Genomic DNA, 17680 nt, shown 5'->3' on the forward strand with positions numbered 1-17680 from the left:
CTTAAAATCGTATTATTTTTTTTAACCCTCTTATCTTTCTAAACAGAGCCCTGTATAGCTGAGGATGGATAGTGTCTGAGTGGTGAGAACCTACATGTGAGGAGAGCTGCTCTGAAGTGACTCACATGTGGATTTCCAACCTTCTGGAGTGATGGCTGGTTAGGCAGGAGGGGGAAGATCGTGGAAAGGGAGGCGATAGCGTGGACTCCATTTTATCAGTAGTACGTTCTATGAGAGTCCGCAAGCTAACAAGAGGAATTGATGGAGGCAGGGCCTACCTTTTGTTGTCAGAATAGAGTTCTCTCTCTCTCTCCTCTGTTTCTTGCTTCGTGGCCCATGATCTACCTACCTATAAAGATGCTTTCACAAGCTGGAAAGACCCCACACTGACATGGACTGTGAGGAAACTCTATTCTACCCACTTCTGCCTTACTTGGAAATTTTTACAATAATCGTGGTTACTTCTATAATCAGAAGAGTTACAAATAGTCCCCTGGAAAAATAACATTTAAAAATCAGGAAAAGAATGTTCAAATATTGAAAATGCCTCTTTATTGAATTTCTAAGTCTGTTTTCACTTCCATAAGTGATAAATTATTTTAATGAATTTCTTGATATGTGTCCATCCCTCCATCCGTTCACTCTTACTTGTTTGAACCAACCTGATTTTGCCATGGTGTCTTATTCTTTTAATATGCTGCCTGGTTCAATTTACTAGTAATTTGTAAATGGGATAATACATAGTTTTGTTTTCTCCTGTACTGAATGCCAGAGTTTTGGTATTAGGGCTGTACTTAACTTGCTCTGTAAAATAAATGAGGAAGCCTTTCATGTTTTTCTGTTGCTGTTTAAAAATTTGAAATAATAAATATCATCATGTTTTGGTGAGCTTATTTTGTGTGAGGCACAATGATTGGAACCCAGATCTGCATAGGTCTGAAGTCTTTGCTTATCCCATTTGTCACTGCAGCCCCGCGTCAAAGAAGGAAGGCCAGCCTTGGAACCCTGAGTCTCTGTGGTCAGGAGTACCTCAGGGGGCTGGACTTTTCACTCATCTTGTCCTTTTTTTCCCTTAATTAAAAATTTCATTTTGAAATAATTTCAGTTACATAAACAGTAGAAAAGTGATACAAAAGATTCCCATATACTCCTCACCCAGATTCACCAATGGTTAATATTTTGCTACATTTGTTTTATCATTTCATCTTTATTAGCTTATATTTCCGAGTTATTTGAAAGTCAGCCACATAATATATAATAGCCCTTCACAATTACATATAGTATATAATATAAATATTTTAGTGTATATTTCATTAAAAAAACAAAAAAACAAAGCATAGATATCACAATCAGGATATTAACTTTGATATAGACTGTTATCTGATCTGTTTATTCAAATTTTACTGATTGTCCCAGTCATGCCCGTTATAGCAAAAGAAAAACATTTTCCCCCAGTCCACATTTAATCTAGGATCAAACATTGTATTTAGTTGTTATGTCTTTTAAATCTCTTTTAATCTGGAACAGCTCCTTAACCTTATGTTGTCTTTCATGACCTTGATATTTTTAGAGTACAGGCCAGTTAACAGAACTGTAGGATGTTCCTTCCTTTGAGTGAGTTTGTTGTTCCCTGTGCTTAGATATAAGGTATGTGTTTTTGGCGGGGATATGGCAATGATGTATCTTTCTTGGTGCATCTAAACAACAGGTACCTGATGCCTGCTTGTCCCATCACTGATAACCAACCTAAATCACCTAGTTAACTGGTATCTGCCAGGCTTCTCTACTGTCAAGTTACTATTTTTCACTTTGTAAGTATTTTGTGGGGTGATACTTTGTATATAAATCCTTTTCCTTATCAAAGTTTAATTTACTAATGTTAGTATCTATCCTGTCTTTTGAAGCAACAAGGTCGGATGTGCAAAGTGAATGCAGACTCTACCCCTTGGAGCTAAAATAAAGCCAAGAGAAAGTGAGCCATTCAGCCCACTTAGGCAGAGAAGCCACATTTTTTTTTTTTTCAACTCACTGCCTATGGTCTTTGAGTTTTGTCTTTGCACAGGTTAATTGAAATTTAGTCTTAACTCTTGCAAATAGTGATTGCCTGTAGCTTGTAACGTTTGGGCTCCTATTTAGTCACCCAGGGCCCAAGATAGGTCTAACCAGTTTATTCTGGTCATAAGTGCCCCTTGGGGCTTTGGCCTATGGCTCTGTTCTATCTTTGGCTCTTTGATCCTTTTTCTTTGCTTCTAAGATGCTGTCAGTTGGAGCCTTAGTAAATTGTCTCTGTGCTGAATCACCTACAAACAAGCTTCTGGCTACAGACTCATCAGACAACTCTCCACTGAGCTCAGTTACACAGCCTATGCTATCTATGCTAAGGCTGCAGTTGTATGAGTCACACGAGTAGTTTTTAAAATGTCAGAGAGTCCAGAACTGTGTATAATATGAGGAAATATTAAAAACACCCAGTGGTATACTCGGGCACACCTTAGCTATTGCGGGTTCTGTTCCAGACCACTGCAATAAAGCAAATATCACAGTAAATTGAGTCACACAATTTTTTGGTTTCCCAGTGCATATAAAAGTTATGTTGGGCTAGGCGCGGTGACTCATGCCTGTAATGCCAGCACTTTGGGAGGCCTAGGCGAGCAGATCAAGGTCAGGAGTTTGAGATCAGCCTGACCAACATGGTGAAACCCTGTCTCTACTAAAAATACAAAAATTAGCCAGGCATGGTGATGGGCACCTATAATCTCAGCTATTTGGGAGGCTGAGGCAGGAGAATCCGGGAGATGGAGGTTGCAGTGAGCTGAGGCCGTGCCACTGCATTCCAACCTGGGTGACAGAGCTAGACTCTAATCTCAAAAAAAAAAAAAAGTTATATTTACACTATACTATTGTCTACTAAGTATGTTAAGGCTACTAAGTGTTGAGTCTAAAAAATTACATACCTGAATTTAAAACTACTTTGTTGCTAAATAGGCTAACAATCATCTGAGTCATAAGAATCAGTGAGTCATAATCTTTTTGCTGGTGGAAGGTCTTGTCTCAATGTTGATAATTGCTGACTGACCAGGGTGGTAGTTGCTGAAAGTTGGAGTGACTGTGGCAATTTCTTAAAATAAGACAACGGAGTTTTCCACAGCCATTAACTCTTCCTCTCATGAAGAAGGGGAAGAGTTGTCTGGAGTATGTGATGCTGTTTGATAGCATTTTGCCCACAGTAGAGCTTCTTTAAAACTGGAATCATCCCTTCCAAACCCTGCTGCTGCTTTATCAGCTAAGTTGATGTAATTCTAAATCCTTTGTTGTCATTTCTACAATGTTCACAGCATCTTCACTGAGAGTAGATTTCATCTCAAGAAACCACTTTTTTTGACCATCCATAAGAAGCCACTTCTATCTGTTTAAATTTGATCATGAGATTGCGACAATTCAGTCACATCTGCAGGCTCCATTTCTAATTCTAGTTCTCTTGCTATTTTCACCACATCTGTAGTTGTCGCTTCCTCTATGGAAGACTTGAACCCCTCAAAGTCATCCATGAGAGTTGGGATCAACTTCTTCCAAATCCGGTTAATGTTGGTATTTTGACTTCCTCCCATGAATCACAATTTTTTTTTTCCTTTTTTCCTCTTTATTCATAAACTGATTGTTATATGCAGAAAAACCTGGGACAGATTAAGAATGCAACTTGGATCTTCAGTCTTCTCTTTCCAACTCCATTCTGGAATATTCATAATATTCTAGCCATTGGGTTCTCTCCTTTCATTTTTGTTTTCAAAGTCCTTTCTAAAAGGAAACACACTGCCTTGCATTCTATATAATTCCTAATTTCCAGGTGGAAAAATGGGACAGTGACATCTAAAAACACTGGGGAGGCTAGACAAAATGGCTCATGCCTGTAATCCTAGCATTTGGGAAGCCAAGGAGGGAGAATCCCTTGAGCCCAGGAGTTAAAGACCAGCCTGGACCACATAGTGAGACTCTGTCTTGATAAAAAATTTTTAAAAAATTAGCTGGATGTGGTGGCACATACTTACAGTTCCAGCTATTCAGGAGGCTGCGGTGGGAGGACCGATTGCACCTGGAATGTCAAGGCTGCAGTGAGCCGTGATGATACCACTGCACTTCAGCCTCGGTGACAGAGTGAGACCCTGTTTCAAAACAGCAGCCAAAAAAACCCACGCACACATTGTGGACTATATTTTTTAAAAGCAAGACAATAATTGAGGCTTTTCTTGCTTTAATTCTTCTCTATATTACCACAGTAAAATGTTTAACAAAGTCCAAGAGATTACTGATACACAGTAACCTATGACTTTATATTAATGGGGCTATCAGTAAGAACCTGATGAGTGAAATAGCTGGAAAAGCATCAAATGTAGAGTGATTTGCTATTCTATTTATGTAGTATTGAAACTGTCATAACATTTACAGACCCAGAAAATTTGAGGTAATACTGAATAATAATTGATAACTCTGAAGTACTGCAACATCATGAAAGACCTTCTAAATGACCAAAAACAGATGGAATTTTGTTTGGTATAACTTCAGTGATTTTTTTTTTTTTACACAGAACTATGTATATTTTTAAATTGGTAATCCACATAAGTTATACACAAAACCTTTAAGTGACTAGATTGTTAATGAAACTCTGCATTGCTTTCTTATTACGGACTAATGAGCTTATAATTCACTGTCATTCTTTTAAGAAATTTTAGTCTATAGACATGTTCAAATTGTTTGGTCTTATTAGTTTCATTAGCAAAAACCTCCAATTCCTTTATATTTAATTCTTTTCAATATCATCTTTAAAGGGCCTGACTCGAATTTTGTCAAAATAAATCACAAAATTAATCCTCCAGTTTCTAGTCTGTGAGTTTCAGTTCAGTGTAAGCTAGTGCACAGACCTCCCCATGAATTTTCCACAGTACCAACTTTAACACTTTCCACAAAGTGTCATGTCCTTCTCTTCTCTAGGCTTTTGGTAGAAGTGAATAATGGCATGTGGCATTCCTTAGCATAATCTACCAAAAAGTGATGATCTCCTTAAAAGAAAAGCCATGGGCTGCAATCACACATCTGAGTTGACAGACATCCAAGTCAATTCAACATAAAAAGGAAAAGGTGGGACGCAGTGGCTCACTCCTATAAGTCCAGCACTTTGGGAGGCTGAGGCAAGTGGATCGCTTGAGCTCAGGAGTGCGAGACCAGTCTGAGCAACATAGCTCAGGACCCTTGTCTCTACAAAAAATACAAAAATTAGCTGGGTGTGGTGGTGTGCACCTGTAGTCCCAGCTACTTGGGAGGCTGAGGTGGCAGGATCACTTGAACCCAGGAGGCAGATGTTTCAGTGAGCCAAAGTCGCACTACTGTACTCCAGTCTGGGCACTATAGTGAGAACTTGTCTTCCAAAAAAGAAAAGAAAAGAAAAGGTTTGTGTCTTCTGGAGTATGAGTATACACTTTTAAGAAATTCAAACAGATCCCAACATAAACATCTTCAAACTTAATGGGTTTTACATGACTCATCATTTATAGATCCTTTATATCAACCCTCTGGACATTATATAACCCAACACACTGCAGTATGGAGGGAACACCTGGTTCCTTCTGGTATAAAATATGAGGTTTTTGGTGAAATCCTCTGTAGGAATAATTATCACTTAGAGGATAACCTGTGAAAAACTTCTCTGGTTTCAGTTTAAAAGATACTTTACTAAATTTCCAGTATTGATGGAAACATCAGTGTCTGTATTCATGATGTACTTGGCGTTGGGGCAAAACTGAGTTACCCACCTGAATGCCATAATAATTTTCAAGGTCAGGTTATTATGTGTATCCAAAACATCTCGTTGGATTATGTCACCATAAAGAAGGTATTCACCCTCTAAGCACAGTGCTAACATTTTGTCTTCCCTTTTAGACATAATGAAAGAATCTCATATCTCCACCAACGCTTTTTTTTCATCCCAAGTAGCTCCAGTGGCCTGTCTGGCTTTCACATTTGAGGGGTGGGAGGTTACGGGGATGACGAGAAATGGCTGGTTGGTTAGTTGGTTGTTTTTGAGACAGGACCTCACTCTGTCACCTGGACTGGAGTGCAGTGGCATGATCATGGCTCACTGCAGCCTTGACCTTCTGGACTCAAGTGATCCTCATACCTCAGCCTCCCCAGTAGCTGGGACCACTGGTGCATGCCATCATCCCTGGCTAGTTAAAAAATTTTTAATATTTTTTGGTAGAGATGCAGTCTCCCTGTGTTGCCCAGACTGGTCTTGAACTCCTGAGCTCTAGTGGTCCTCCTGCCTTAGCCTCCCACAGTGTTGGGATTACAGGCATGAGCCATCCCACTGGGCCTGGAAATGGGTTTTGATGAAAGCAGTTTGAATGCTCTCCAAGTGTGAAGTGAAGGCCTTGTCTGTAAATTGTCTCATACTCCAGAACCACATCCAGTTTACACGTTCTGTCACATTGTAGTGGGGAAGGCTGAGGTACCACATCACAAGGAAACTCAGGAGCAATAGCAGCCAGACTCCGTGTAAGGGATCCAGTGACATCCTACTTGGAAGGGCTGTCCAGGAAGCTGGGGTTGTCCAGAGAGTCGGGGCCATCCATAGCAGCCCAGAAGCATGAGAGCTGCAAGTTCTTCCTCTTGATTAATTTCTTGTCAATGAAAAGACTTTTAGTTTCACCACTTGAGCATTTAGGAATATGTAGTCTTCAAAAATAATGCTACCAAAAAAACAGAGAATTTCAGATTGCCTTAAAATTCTGCCATATACTGCTTATAAAACACATACCTGTACAATTTCAGATGAGATTAAGGCACTAGCTAAAGTTTTTTGTTTTCTGTATTCCATGCTTTAAGTAAAACACTCAGATTTGCAGTGAACACTATGAAAACAGAAAAAAAAAAAAAGACATGGTTTGATAATGTCTCTCATGGTAGCTTTTCCTAACAAAATAGCCACCTCCTATGCACAGGCACTGGTAACACCCTCACCTGCTGCTCCCCCACCACCACAGCAAAAACTCCCAGCCACCTCTGGGGGCGACAGAAGGCAGTGCACCCTGGGACAAGGCAAGGTGGCCAACATGCGGCTTTAGCCTGGGCTCACCGCCGTGTACCCCAGCACTCTTCCGTATCACCCACGGCCCCACCGGGCCCCTTCTCCAGCACTCACCTGAGCAGGGAACCTGTAGTCGCAGAGGCCCACTCCCTAGGGCTTGGTGACTCGACTCCTGCCCTGCTCCGAGAGGCACGAATGGTCTTAATGATATCTAAGATGGTGAGTCCTTTCCAGAAGGTTTTAAATTTACTTTGCCCAGATCCACCAGAGGAATCTCTTATCTGTGGCAGCTATTGCCTTATGAAATGTATTTCTAAAATAATAATACTTAAAAATCAAAATTGGCTGGGCATGGGGGCTCATGCCTCTAATCCCAGCACTTTGGAAGGCCGAGGCAGGTAGATCACCTGAAGTCAGGAGTTCGAGACCAGCTTGGCCAAGATGGTGAAACCCCATCTCTACTAAAAATACAAAATTAGCCTGGTGTGGTGCCAGGCACCTGTAATTCCCAGCTACTGGAGAGACTGAGGCAGGGAGAATTGCTTGAACATGGGTAGGCCGAGGTTGCAGTGAGCTGAGATTGTGCCACTGCCCTCCAGCCTGGGCAACAGAGTGAGACTCCATCTGAGAAAAAAAAAAAGTCATAGTTACTCCTTGATCCATGAGCTATGGAATGTACCTTGTGTTAGCAGGCATGAAAACAATCTCCTTGTGCATCTCCATCAGAGCTCTTGGATGACTAGGTGCATTGTTGAGAAGCAGTAATATTTTGCAAGGAATTTTTTTTTTCCTGAGCTACAGTGGGTTTAAATTATTCAGTAAACCATTCTGTAAGCAGATGTGCTGTCATCCATGCCTTGTTGTTCCATTTATAGAGCACAGGTAGAATAGATTTAGCATAATACTTAAATCTAGGATTTTCAGACTGGCCAATGAGCATTGGCTTTAACCTAAAGTCACCAGCTGCATTAGTTCCTAACAAGAGAGTCAGCCTGACCTTCACAGGTTTGAAGCCAGGCATTGACTTCTCCTCTCTAGCTATGAAAGTCTTAGGTGGCATCTTCTTCCAATATAAGGCTTTTCATCTCCACTGAGAATCTTTTGTTTAGTGAAGCCACCTTCATTAACGGTCTTATCTAGATCTTATGGATAACTTGCTACAATTACATTAGCACTTGCTGCCTCATGTTGCACTTTTATGTAATAGAGACAGCTTCTTGCCTTAAACCTCGTGAACCAACCTCTGCTAGCTTCAAACTGTTCTTCTGGAGCTTTCTTACCTCCCCGGCTTTCATAGAATTCAAGAGATTAGTGCCTTGCTCTAAGCTTTGGCTTAGGGGAATGTTTTGGCTAGTTTGATCTTCTATCCAGCACACTAAAACTTTATTCATATCATTCTTGTAGCAATTTCCTTAGAGGCTGGCACGGTGGCTCACACCTGTAATCCCAGCACTTTGGGAGGCCAAGATGGGCAGATAACTTGAGGTTAGAAGTTCGAGACCAGCCTGGCCAACATGGTGAAACCCCGTCTCTACTAAAAATACAAAAACAATTAGCTAGGTGTGGTGGTGCGTGCCTGTAATCCCATCTACTCAGGAGGCTGAGGTGGGAGAATCACTTGAACCTGGGAGGCGGGGGTTGCAGTGAGCTGAGAGATCACACCAGTGCACTCCAGCCTGGGCAACAGAGTGAAACTCCGTCTCAAAAACACACAAGCAAACAAAAAACCAAATTTCCTTCAAGAACATTTTCTTTGTATTTACAATGTGGCTGTTTGGTACAAGTGAGCCTTGCTTTCAGCCTGTGGTAATTAGACATAGTAGTGTTCTATGTCTTCAGTAGCCACACTCCTGGCAGTAGTAACCATAAAAACATGGCTCTCTGCTGTGTGTTACCACATACCTCTGTTATGTTGTTAAGTATAATGCACTGAATTGTAAATCGTTTATTTTGAAATTCATTTATATAAACAAACACATAAATAAGTTCAAAGTTTTCCACAATAACATGACTGTCCTTCAAATTTCAGTAAGTTTTCTTGAGTTGCAAAGAATGGCGTAGAAGTACAGCTCTTACCCTAAGGAGCTACACACAATCTTCAGGATCCTCCTACTTGAACTAGAACCCTTACATGAGTGCCAGATGTCCATAGGCATATGTCTTATTTGTGAATGTCTTCAGATGTATGTGTTATGATGGAGAACAGCTGAATAACTGTGCTAAAACCTAGCTTTGAATTTAGAAATATACCACTGCCTCCTCTCCCCTTCCCAAAGAAAAATTTGGGGGCAGTAGAAATTGCTCACAAAAGGCCATTCCAACTTGTACCTTTGGAGAGACCCTGTACCCTCTCTCAGTCTTTTTATTCTTTCTCGTTTTTGTTAGTGACTTCTTATACTTTTGATTTACTATTGAATTAAAAGCAATAAATTAAAATGGAGAAGGACATCAACCTGACAGTAGTGAACAATGTCAAGAGCCACCAAGATCAAAGACAGAAATGCTAAAGCTGGCAGAAGAGTTCAAAGGATTACAGCCTGGAATTGCCTAATGAGTGAGGGAAGTAGCATTGTACACTCTAGTAGCCTCTGAGGCATCCCAGCATTGAGTGAAAAACAGGTAATAAATGTTTGTGATGATTTCTCCAGTTAACTAGAAAAGGTGAATTTTATCCAGTATGCAGTTTGCAACATTGAGATGTAAACAGTAGCTTATCTTGAAAACTTTTATTGCAACTAATTCACATTAATTGTAAATATTCAGAAACATGAAAGAAAAAAAAATAAAACAGCTCATATCACCCATAGATTTAATTACTTATAGCACATTAGTATGGTATTTAGCTCTTCAGCCCTTTTCTATGTATAAAAGATAGTATATAATAAGATATATTTGCATATTATATAAAATACATGTTATATAATATATATACCAAATTTATGTGGGAGAACATGAAGCCTGCTTTTTTGTCTTTTAAAAAAAATTTGTGGTAAAAATATACAATAAAAAGTATGCCCTCTTAACCATTTTGTAAAGCCTGTTTTTTTTTTTTTTTTTTGAACTAGATAATATGTTGTGAACATTTTCCCGTATCACTGAGTATAGATGTTTATTTTAAGGCTGCATGGATATACCATAATCTAGTTAATCAATTTCCTAGTGTTAAATATTTAGGTTTCCAATTTTGGTTATTAACACTGCATAAAGCATCTTTAAATATACATACTTCTACATTTCATCAGAGTCCCAAAATAATTGTTGGATCAATGGATGTCTACTTTCTGAATGCTTCCAATGTATATTATCAAAGCGCACTTCTATTTCACTATATTCTTGCCAATATTTGATGTTATAATTCTTTTAAATTAATGTTTATGTAATTTAATCTTTAATACAAAAAATGCAAACAGCAGTAGAAACTAAAGTCAGTGAGAAAATGCATTTCAGGGAATATGATGCCTAAAATGATTCAGGCTTATAAACCAGCAAACCACTGGTTGTCTAAAAGAACTCAACACAGTAGCTGTTCAGTACACAGGCATGATGAGTCTTAAGACACTCACTTGTTCATGGAGCATACAAAATTCATGTAAGTCTTCATGAATGTGAAGAAATCCCTCATAATTTGAAAAAGAGATGTTAAATGAGTCCAGTTATCGTAAGCCAAATCTGTGAATCTCAGAACTGTGAATCTCAGGGTAGAACTTTATTGAATTTTGTGTAATGTTTTTGATGTTGAAACTTTCCAGTTGCCCCTAATTGTGGGCTTTGTTTTATTTGCCACAGAGAAGTTTCAATTTTTAATGAGGGAGAAGTGAATCAAATTTTTAGTTACTCTTTTCATGTTATGTTTATAGAAAACCATCTCTCCTCCAAAGTTATAGTACAGTTGTAATTTTCTTTTAGTAGTTTTATAGTTTTATTTTTGATACTTTTTAAATCAGAAGTTGCAAACATTTTTATTGAATAAAATAAAAATGCTGTTGTGGGGAACTGTCCTGTGCATTATTAGGATGTTGGCATCCCTTGACCTTTGCCCACTTGATGCCAGCAGCACCCCTTGTCTCCCCAGTTGTGACAACCAAAAATGTCTCCAGATACTGCCAGTTGCCCTCTTTGTGCCCAAACTGCCCTCTCTTGAGAAGTAGTGGTATGATAAACCTTAAAGTGGGTTGAGACAATACCCAATAAGAAACGCTATCAGGACAAGAGACCAGTCATTGACTGAGTGGAATACTCTGGTAGACCATTTCTTGAGAATACAATTCTCAAGACTGCAGCAAAAGATCTTAGTTCTGCTTTACTTTCTCATTTGCTCTTATTGACCTCTCTGTGGACTAGGAGAAACAGGAGAGGGTAACTGGGAGTTATTAATAAAAATGTTAGGGAAATTGTCAGCAGATGCCTTGGTGACATCCTGCTCCAACCTTCCAATCTGTCTGTGGTCTTTGTGGTTTGAAATATAGAACCAACTTTAACCCCTTTGACTCCAGATTAAAGTGATTTATAAGTCTTTATGAAGACTTCATCCTGCAACAGTCTTATTTCTCTTTCCCTGATTTACCATGCAGGAATGATACTTCCATACCTTGGTGGCATATGGTAAATCTCTTGGGTAGGCTCACAGTGGTGTTGATCAGTACACCTTATTGGTTTTGACTGATCACCAGTTATTTCATGCTCCTGTTGAGCCTGGTAACATAGGTTGCTGAACTGGGCTTTATTTTCTCCTTTGCTGCTGTGACCTTTTGAATTGAGTTCTTTCTCCACTTTGTGCCTAAATCTCCATATTTTTAAAAGTCATTGAGAGTGACTGTGGTGACATTTATAATGTTAACTCCTTAACTGTAGATATCCTAACTACAGTTTAAATAAATGCTTCATACAATATGGACATACAAAATGGATTTGCCTTTTTGAAATAGTCTTACCAGTCTTTCAGAATTCATCTGAAATCTGTTCCCAAAAAACTTTCCCTACCAATTCCAGCTAATGTTTATCTTTCCATAGTAGGTGCTTGATGTAGGCTTATATTTTTTCCTCAATGTCTCATTTCTTATTGCTCCAATAAAATTTGTGTTTTAGGGAGGTGGGAATGGAGATTGGAGGAGACAGTACATTTTGTTGCCATATTAAGTCTCTTGTGCTTTATTTCATTTGATCTTCCTATTAGGATATATATATATATAATTATTCCCATTTTACAACTGTGAAAATGGAGCTTTAGAGAAGTTGAGACTTTTCCAGTTAGTAGATGGTTAAGCCAAAGATAGTATGTATTTGATATTGGGATTCTTAACTAGAGAAATTGTGCAAATCTAAAAACGGTTTTTGATTTGCCCCTATATCTGCAATATGCAAAATCTTAGTGTTGCCAGTTAAAGTATTGAGACATCTAAGCCTGCTATATTAAGTAGGCTGTGTACAAGGTTAGTGGGGATGGCTTATGCTGAATCACTCTTGTCCTGGCTTTGTCCTCCAGGAAGGACAGGCACTGCGGAATGGCAGTCTGGGGGTGGTTGTACAGACTGATCAAAACAGTTTCTCTGTATAGCTTTCTTGGAATGTGTGCTCTCCTCTGTTCTCAGGCATCTTTGCTAACCAAAGCCCCCAGCGTCCTCTGCTTTAATCCTTAGCATTTCTGCTGCAACGGAGAGAGCTTTGTGATAATACCAACGAAAACTGGGTGGTTTAGGGGCAGGCTCCAGTTGGCCTCTTTTTCATGTTTTTTATATGCACTGAAGTGACTAGGAAGTTAATGTGCCTTGTCTAGTGTGTGGAGACTGTAGAGAATGACATGATGTGCTCTGCTGGAGGAAGAGGATGGAGTCTTGTTTTAACCTGAGCTCATACAGCGGCAGTGAAGCTCCCAGCTTATCTTCCTGTCTGGCTTCCATTGCTGGATATCCCTAGTGAGAAGAGCCATTCAGAGGTTTTTCGACTTATTCCGTGTCTTGGCAAAGCTAGCTTCTGTGATTTTTTTTTTTTTTTTTTTAAATCAGAACCAGTTGGACCATGTTCTCTTTTTGTCATCTTGCTTGGCTTTCTTCTGTGGAGATAAAATGGAGCTACCTTAAAACAAAGTAGGAGCTGCTCACTTCCCTGTGCCTGACTCCTACTCCAGGTGCTTTGTTATCTCTACCTGAACGCTCAAGGCAGGTCATGCCTAGGGATTGCTCTCTGCTTTCAGGACACTTCCATCAGCTTTTCAGACCCAACACCCCTTTACTTTCTTTGAGTTACAATAGATAGTATCTTAGATCAACTTTAAACTTACCCACAGAATTACTTAATCTCCCTGTAAGTTTAACTGTTCGTCTAAAGAGGGACAGCTCTTTAGACCCTAGGACACAACCTTCCTACAGAGAGTAAAAGTTACCACCATAGTTGGCCCCAAAGCAGCCATCAATGAAGAAAGCATTTAAGCTCAACATCTAACTACCTTAAATTCTAATCACTCTCCTGAACTGCTAACATCACATTGGACTAATCTATTACTTAATAGAAGCAATAATGTTAGTACAAGTAACATGAAGACATTCTCCATTGCATAAGCTTACATCAGACTGGAATAACCCACTGACAGTTAACAGCCTCATATTAATAAACTATGTAATAAGCACCCTATTATTTACACTGTTAACACAGAAATGCTCTAAGGGAAGCTTACAAAAAGTAAAAAATTGGCAAATTGTACCCCACCTGTTTACCAAAAGAATTACCTGTAGCATTACCAGTATTAGAGGCACTGCCTGCCCAGTGACATGTACAACGACCACAATATCCTGACTGTGCTAAGGTAGCATAATCACCTGTTCCCTAAACAGGGACTTGTATAAATGGCCACATGAGGGTTCAGCTGTCTCTTAATTTTAATCAGTGAAATTGACCTATCCATGAAGAGGCAGATATAAACAAATAAGACCCTATGGAACGTTAATTCATTAATGCAAATAAAAACTCAAACAAGCCTCCAGACCCTAGCCTACTATCCCTGCTTAAAAAATTTTGGTTGGGGTGACCTCAGAATATAATTCAACCTCGGAACAACCTAAACACAGTAGTAAGTTACCCTGAGGATAACAGTGCAATCCCAGAGTTCATATCGACAATAGGGTTTATGGCTGTGATGTTGGATCAGTACATCCTAATGGTGTAGCACTATTAAGGGTTCATTTGTTCAGCGATTAAAGTCCTATATGATCTGAGTTCAGACCAGAGTAATCCAAGTCAGTTTCTAGCTATTTAACATTTCTCCTAGTACGAAAGTACAAGAGAAACAGGGCCCACTTCATAAAGCGCCCTCACTCCATAAATGATGCTATCTCAGTCTAACAAATCATCACACACACTATCCAGGAACAGAGTTTGTTAAGATGGCAGAGCCTGGCAATTACATAAATCTTAAAACTTTATAATCAGAGGTTCAACTCCCCTTAACAACATGCCTATAATTAACCTTCTCCAACTCATTATCCCCACTCTTATCGTTGTAGCATTCCTTATGCTCATCAGACGAAAAATCTTAGGCTGTATACAACTACGCAAAGGATCCAACATTGTAGGTCCCTATGGGCTACTTCAACCATTCACTGTTGGAATAAAACTTTTCACCAAAGACCCCTTACGGCCTGCATTCTGTTCACAGACCCTAGCACTCCTTTTCCTGCTGATCTTTCTAGGTCTTGACTCTCTGCCTCGTTGCTTGACCACTACCCGCTTCAGAGTCCAATAATTATATTTTCAACTTTGTCCTATGCATGCTCCACTGCTTGTCTGGAACTCTGTTCAGTTTATTTCGTGACTTTGACCCGTCTCCACGTAGTGCCACCTTGCTGCCCGGCCTAAGGTCTGTGCAACTCCTCTCTAGTCTGCAACACCTCTGACCAAGGGATTCCGTGAAAACTCTGGTTTCTCATCTGAACTTTGATCTTTAACCTCACCTGACACTAGTAATGACTTTGTGATCAGACTCTGAAAGAAGACTGACTTCATGTGAACCATGTGAGCATATTGTTTACATATCTCTCAAGATGGATTCCATCTTTTCTAAAAGGCATCTAAAAATCAACGGAAGTTCTTTTGAAAATCAGAGGCTGCCTTTTTGGTAGCAGTTCTTTCATTTATTCTGTAGAGGATCTAGATTGAGCTCTTTATAAAATATTCTCCTACATAATGTACTGGGATAGTCCTAACAATAGTAAACCTTGATCCACAGATCAGATGTGCCATTGGATAAAAATAAATAATGCAGAAGAACTCAATAAGACTAGCCTGTTTAAGGAGACATCATAAAAACCTGCTTTAAAAAAAGCAAAAAAAAAAAAAAAACTCATGTAGCTGTGGTAGCAAGCATAAAACAAATGTAAGAACTGAGGAGTAACAAAGTGATACAATTAGCTCAACACCCACAGATGGTTTCAGATATACTCAGATGTCACAGGCACCCAGGAGGAGGCCTGCTTTGACCATGTTGAGGGTAGGACTTCTGGATACCTGTGTCACCTGAAGCCATCTATTGCTGAAACAAACTGTTATAACGGAGAGGGTGTTCTCAATTAAGGGGATGGGTTTACTTTGCCTTCTTACTATAAGGGATGGGAAGCTGATGTCCATGACAAATACCGAAAGTGGAGCATGTCCTACATCAGTAAAAGTTCCCATAACTAGAGTTTTTCTGAAGGTGCAGGTGATGTCAGATACTCACTTGATGGGCCTTATTCAGGAAAGCAGTGGGTGGAGGAGATAGGGATGAACATTTGTTAAGAGCCTCTGTGTTTCGATATGTACCAGGTGCTTTATGATGCTAGCTCACATGATCTCCACAGTACCTTTGTGGAATAGGGGGTGGTTGCTCATTTTATACGTGAGCTCAGGTCACATTACTATGGAGTGGTGGCTCTGGGATTGGAACCCTCGTCTAACTCCAAAGTCTCACTCCTTAGAAATGAGGCAAGTTTGGCTGGGCATGGTAGCTCGTGCTTGTAATCCCAGCACTTTGGGGAGGCTGAGTTAGGAGGATCGCTTGAGGCCAGGGGTTCAAGACCAGCCTGGGCAATATAGTGAAACCTTGCCTCTACAAAAAAATTTAAAAAAAGAAATGAGGCTGGGCCCAGTGGCTCTTGCTTATAACTCCAGCACTTTGGGAGGCCAGGGCAGGAAGATCACTTGAGCTCAGGAGTTCAGGACCAGCCTAGGCAACATAGTAAAACTCTATCTCTACAAAAATTTTTTAAAATAGCTGGGTGGCTGGGCATGGTGGCTCACACCTGTAATTGCAGCATTTCGGGAGGCCGAGGCAAATGGATCACCTGAGGTTAAGAGTTCGAGACCAGCCTGGCCAACATGGTGAAACCCTGTCTCTACTAAAAATCCAAAAATTAGCTGGGCATGGTGGCATGCCCCTGTAATTCCAGCTACTCAAGAGGCTGTGACAAGAGAATCGCTTGAACCCAGGAGATGAAGGTTGCAGTGAGCTGAGATCGTGCCACTGCACTCCAGCCTGGGTGACAAGAGGGAAATGAGGACTCAAAAAAAAGTTACATATATATATATATATATATATATATATATATATATATCTCTCTCTGTGTGTGTGTGTGTGTGTGTGTGTGTGTGTTTGTATACATGTATATATTAACTGGGCATGGTGGTGAGCCCCTGTAGTCCCAGCTATTCAAGAGGCTGAGTTGGAAGAATTGCTTGAGCCCAGGAAGTCGAGGCTGCAGTGAGCTATGATCATACCGCTGTACTTCAGCCTGGGCAACAGAGCAATACCATGTCTTAAAATTTTTTGTTGTTTTTAAATAAAAGAAATGAGGCAGGTTTGCTTTAGAAAATGAAGGCCGCTGATTTGGGCAGAAAGGCAGGAGATATGGAAGAAGAACCCAGCCTCAAGTCCCTTGTTTCTTGAAGATTACTGCATTTGAAAATATGGTGCATTGGTTCTCACAGCCAGCTGCCTATAGGGCTCACCTGTGCGGATTTTAAAAACCCAAGCCCACCACCCTAAGGATTCTGAATCTCTGTAGGTCCCAGCTGGGAAACTGGAGAATTATCTTTTTTTAAAACTTCCAAGGTGATTCTGATGTGCTGTTAGGATTGAGAAACTTGTCTGTGTTTAAAGAACAATGGAATGAATGTGAGCCTGGGAGTGGCCCTAGAGATAATCTTTCCAACTCTTTTGTAATACAGGAGAAGAAACCAAGTCCCAGAGATGTCAGAAGCCAGACACTCCTTCATTCAGTAGTTACCAGGCATTGACTTTATTATTCTAGGTGATTCAGAAAATGCAAAGAAAATACTTTCCTTATCTTTGAAGTTTTTAGCCTAAGATCACATAGTTGGTTAATGCAGAGCCACAATTGGAACGCAGATTTCCCGATGTCTTTTGTGTTTTTAAGCCTTTTGAATGTGATCATTGCCAGGCCCTCTTTGAGATCCTGAAGCTCTGTAAATGGCCTCTTAACGCTGTGGTATAAGTTGCCTCCAAAGCCCATGGTTCCGTTGTGCCAAAAGTCCCCTGCCTGCCTTTCTGCCTCATTACTGGCCTGGTATTCAACCACCCACTTTGTCTTAGGTTCATAGGCCCACAGCTTTTCA

The 17680-nt window shown here is 40.0% G+C and overlaps 1 protein-coding gene and 1 pseudogene across 9 annotated transcripts in view; one reads left to right on the forward strand and one right to left on the reverse strand.

The window, feature by feature from the left end:
* LOC108299663 (AP2-associated protein kinase 1) overlaps window positions 1-17680 on the forward strand; it is a 171963-nt gene that overhangs the window by 39499 nt on the left and 114784 nt on the right. The gene's annotated exons all lie outside the window — the stretch shown is intronic.
* On the reverse strand, window positions 4843-7471 carry LOC108299664 (annotated as a pseudogene).

This window comes from Cebus imitator, unplaced genomic scaffold, assembly GCF_001604975.1.
Source record: "Cebus imitator isolate Cc_AM_T3 unplaced genomic scaffold, Cebus_imitator-1.0 Scaffold23, whole genome shotgun sequence".
NCBI classification, from domain to species: Eukaryota; Metazoa; Chordata; class Mammalia; order Primates; family Cebidae; genus Cebus; species Cebus imitator.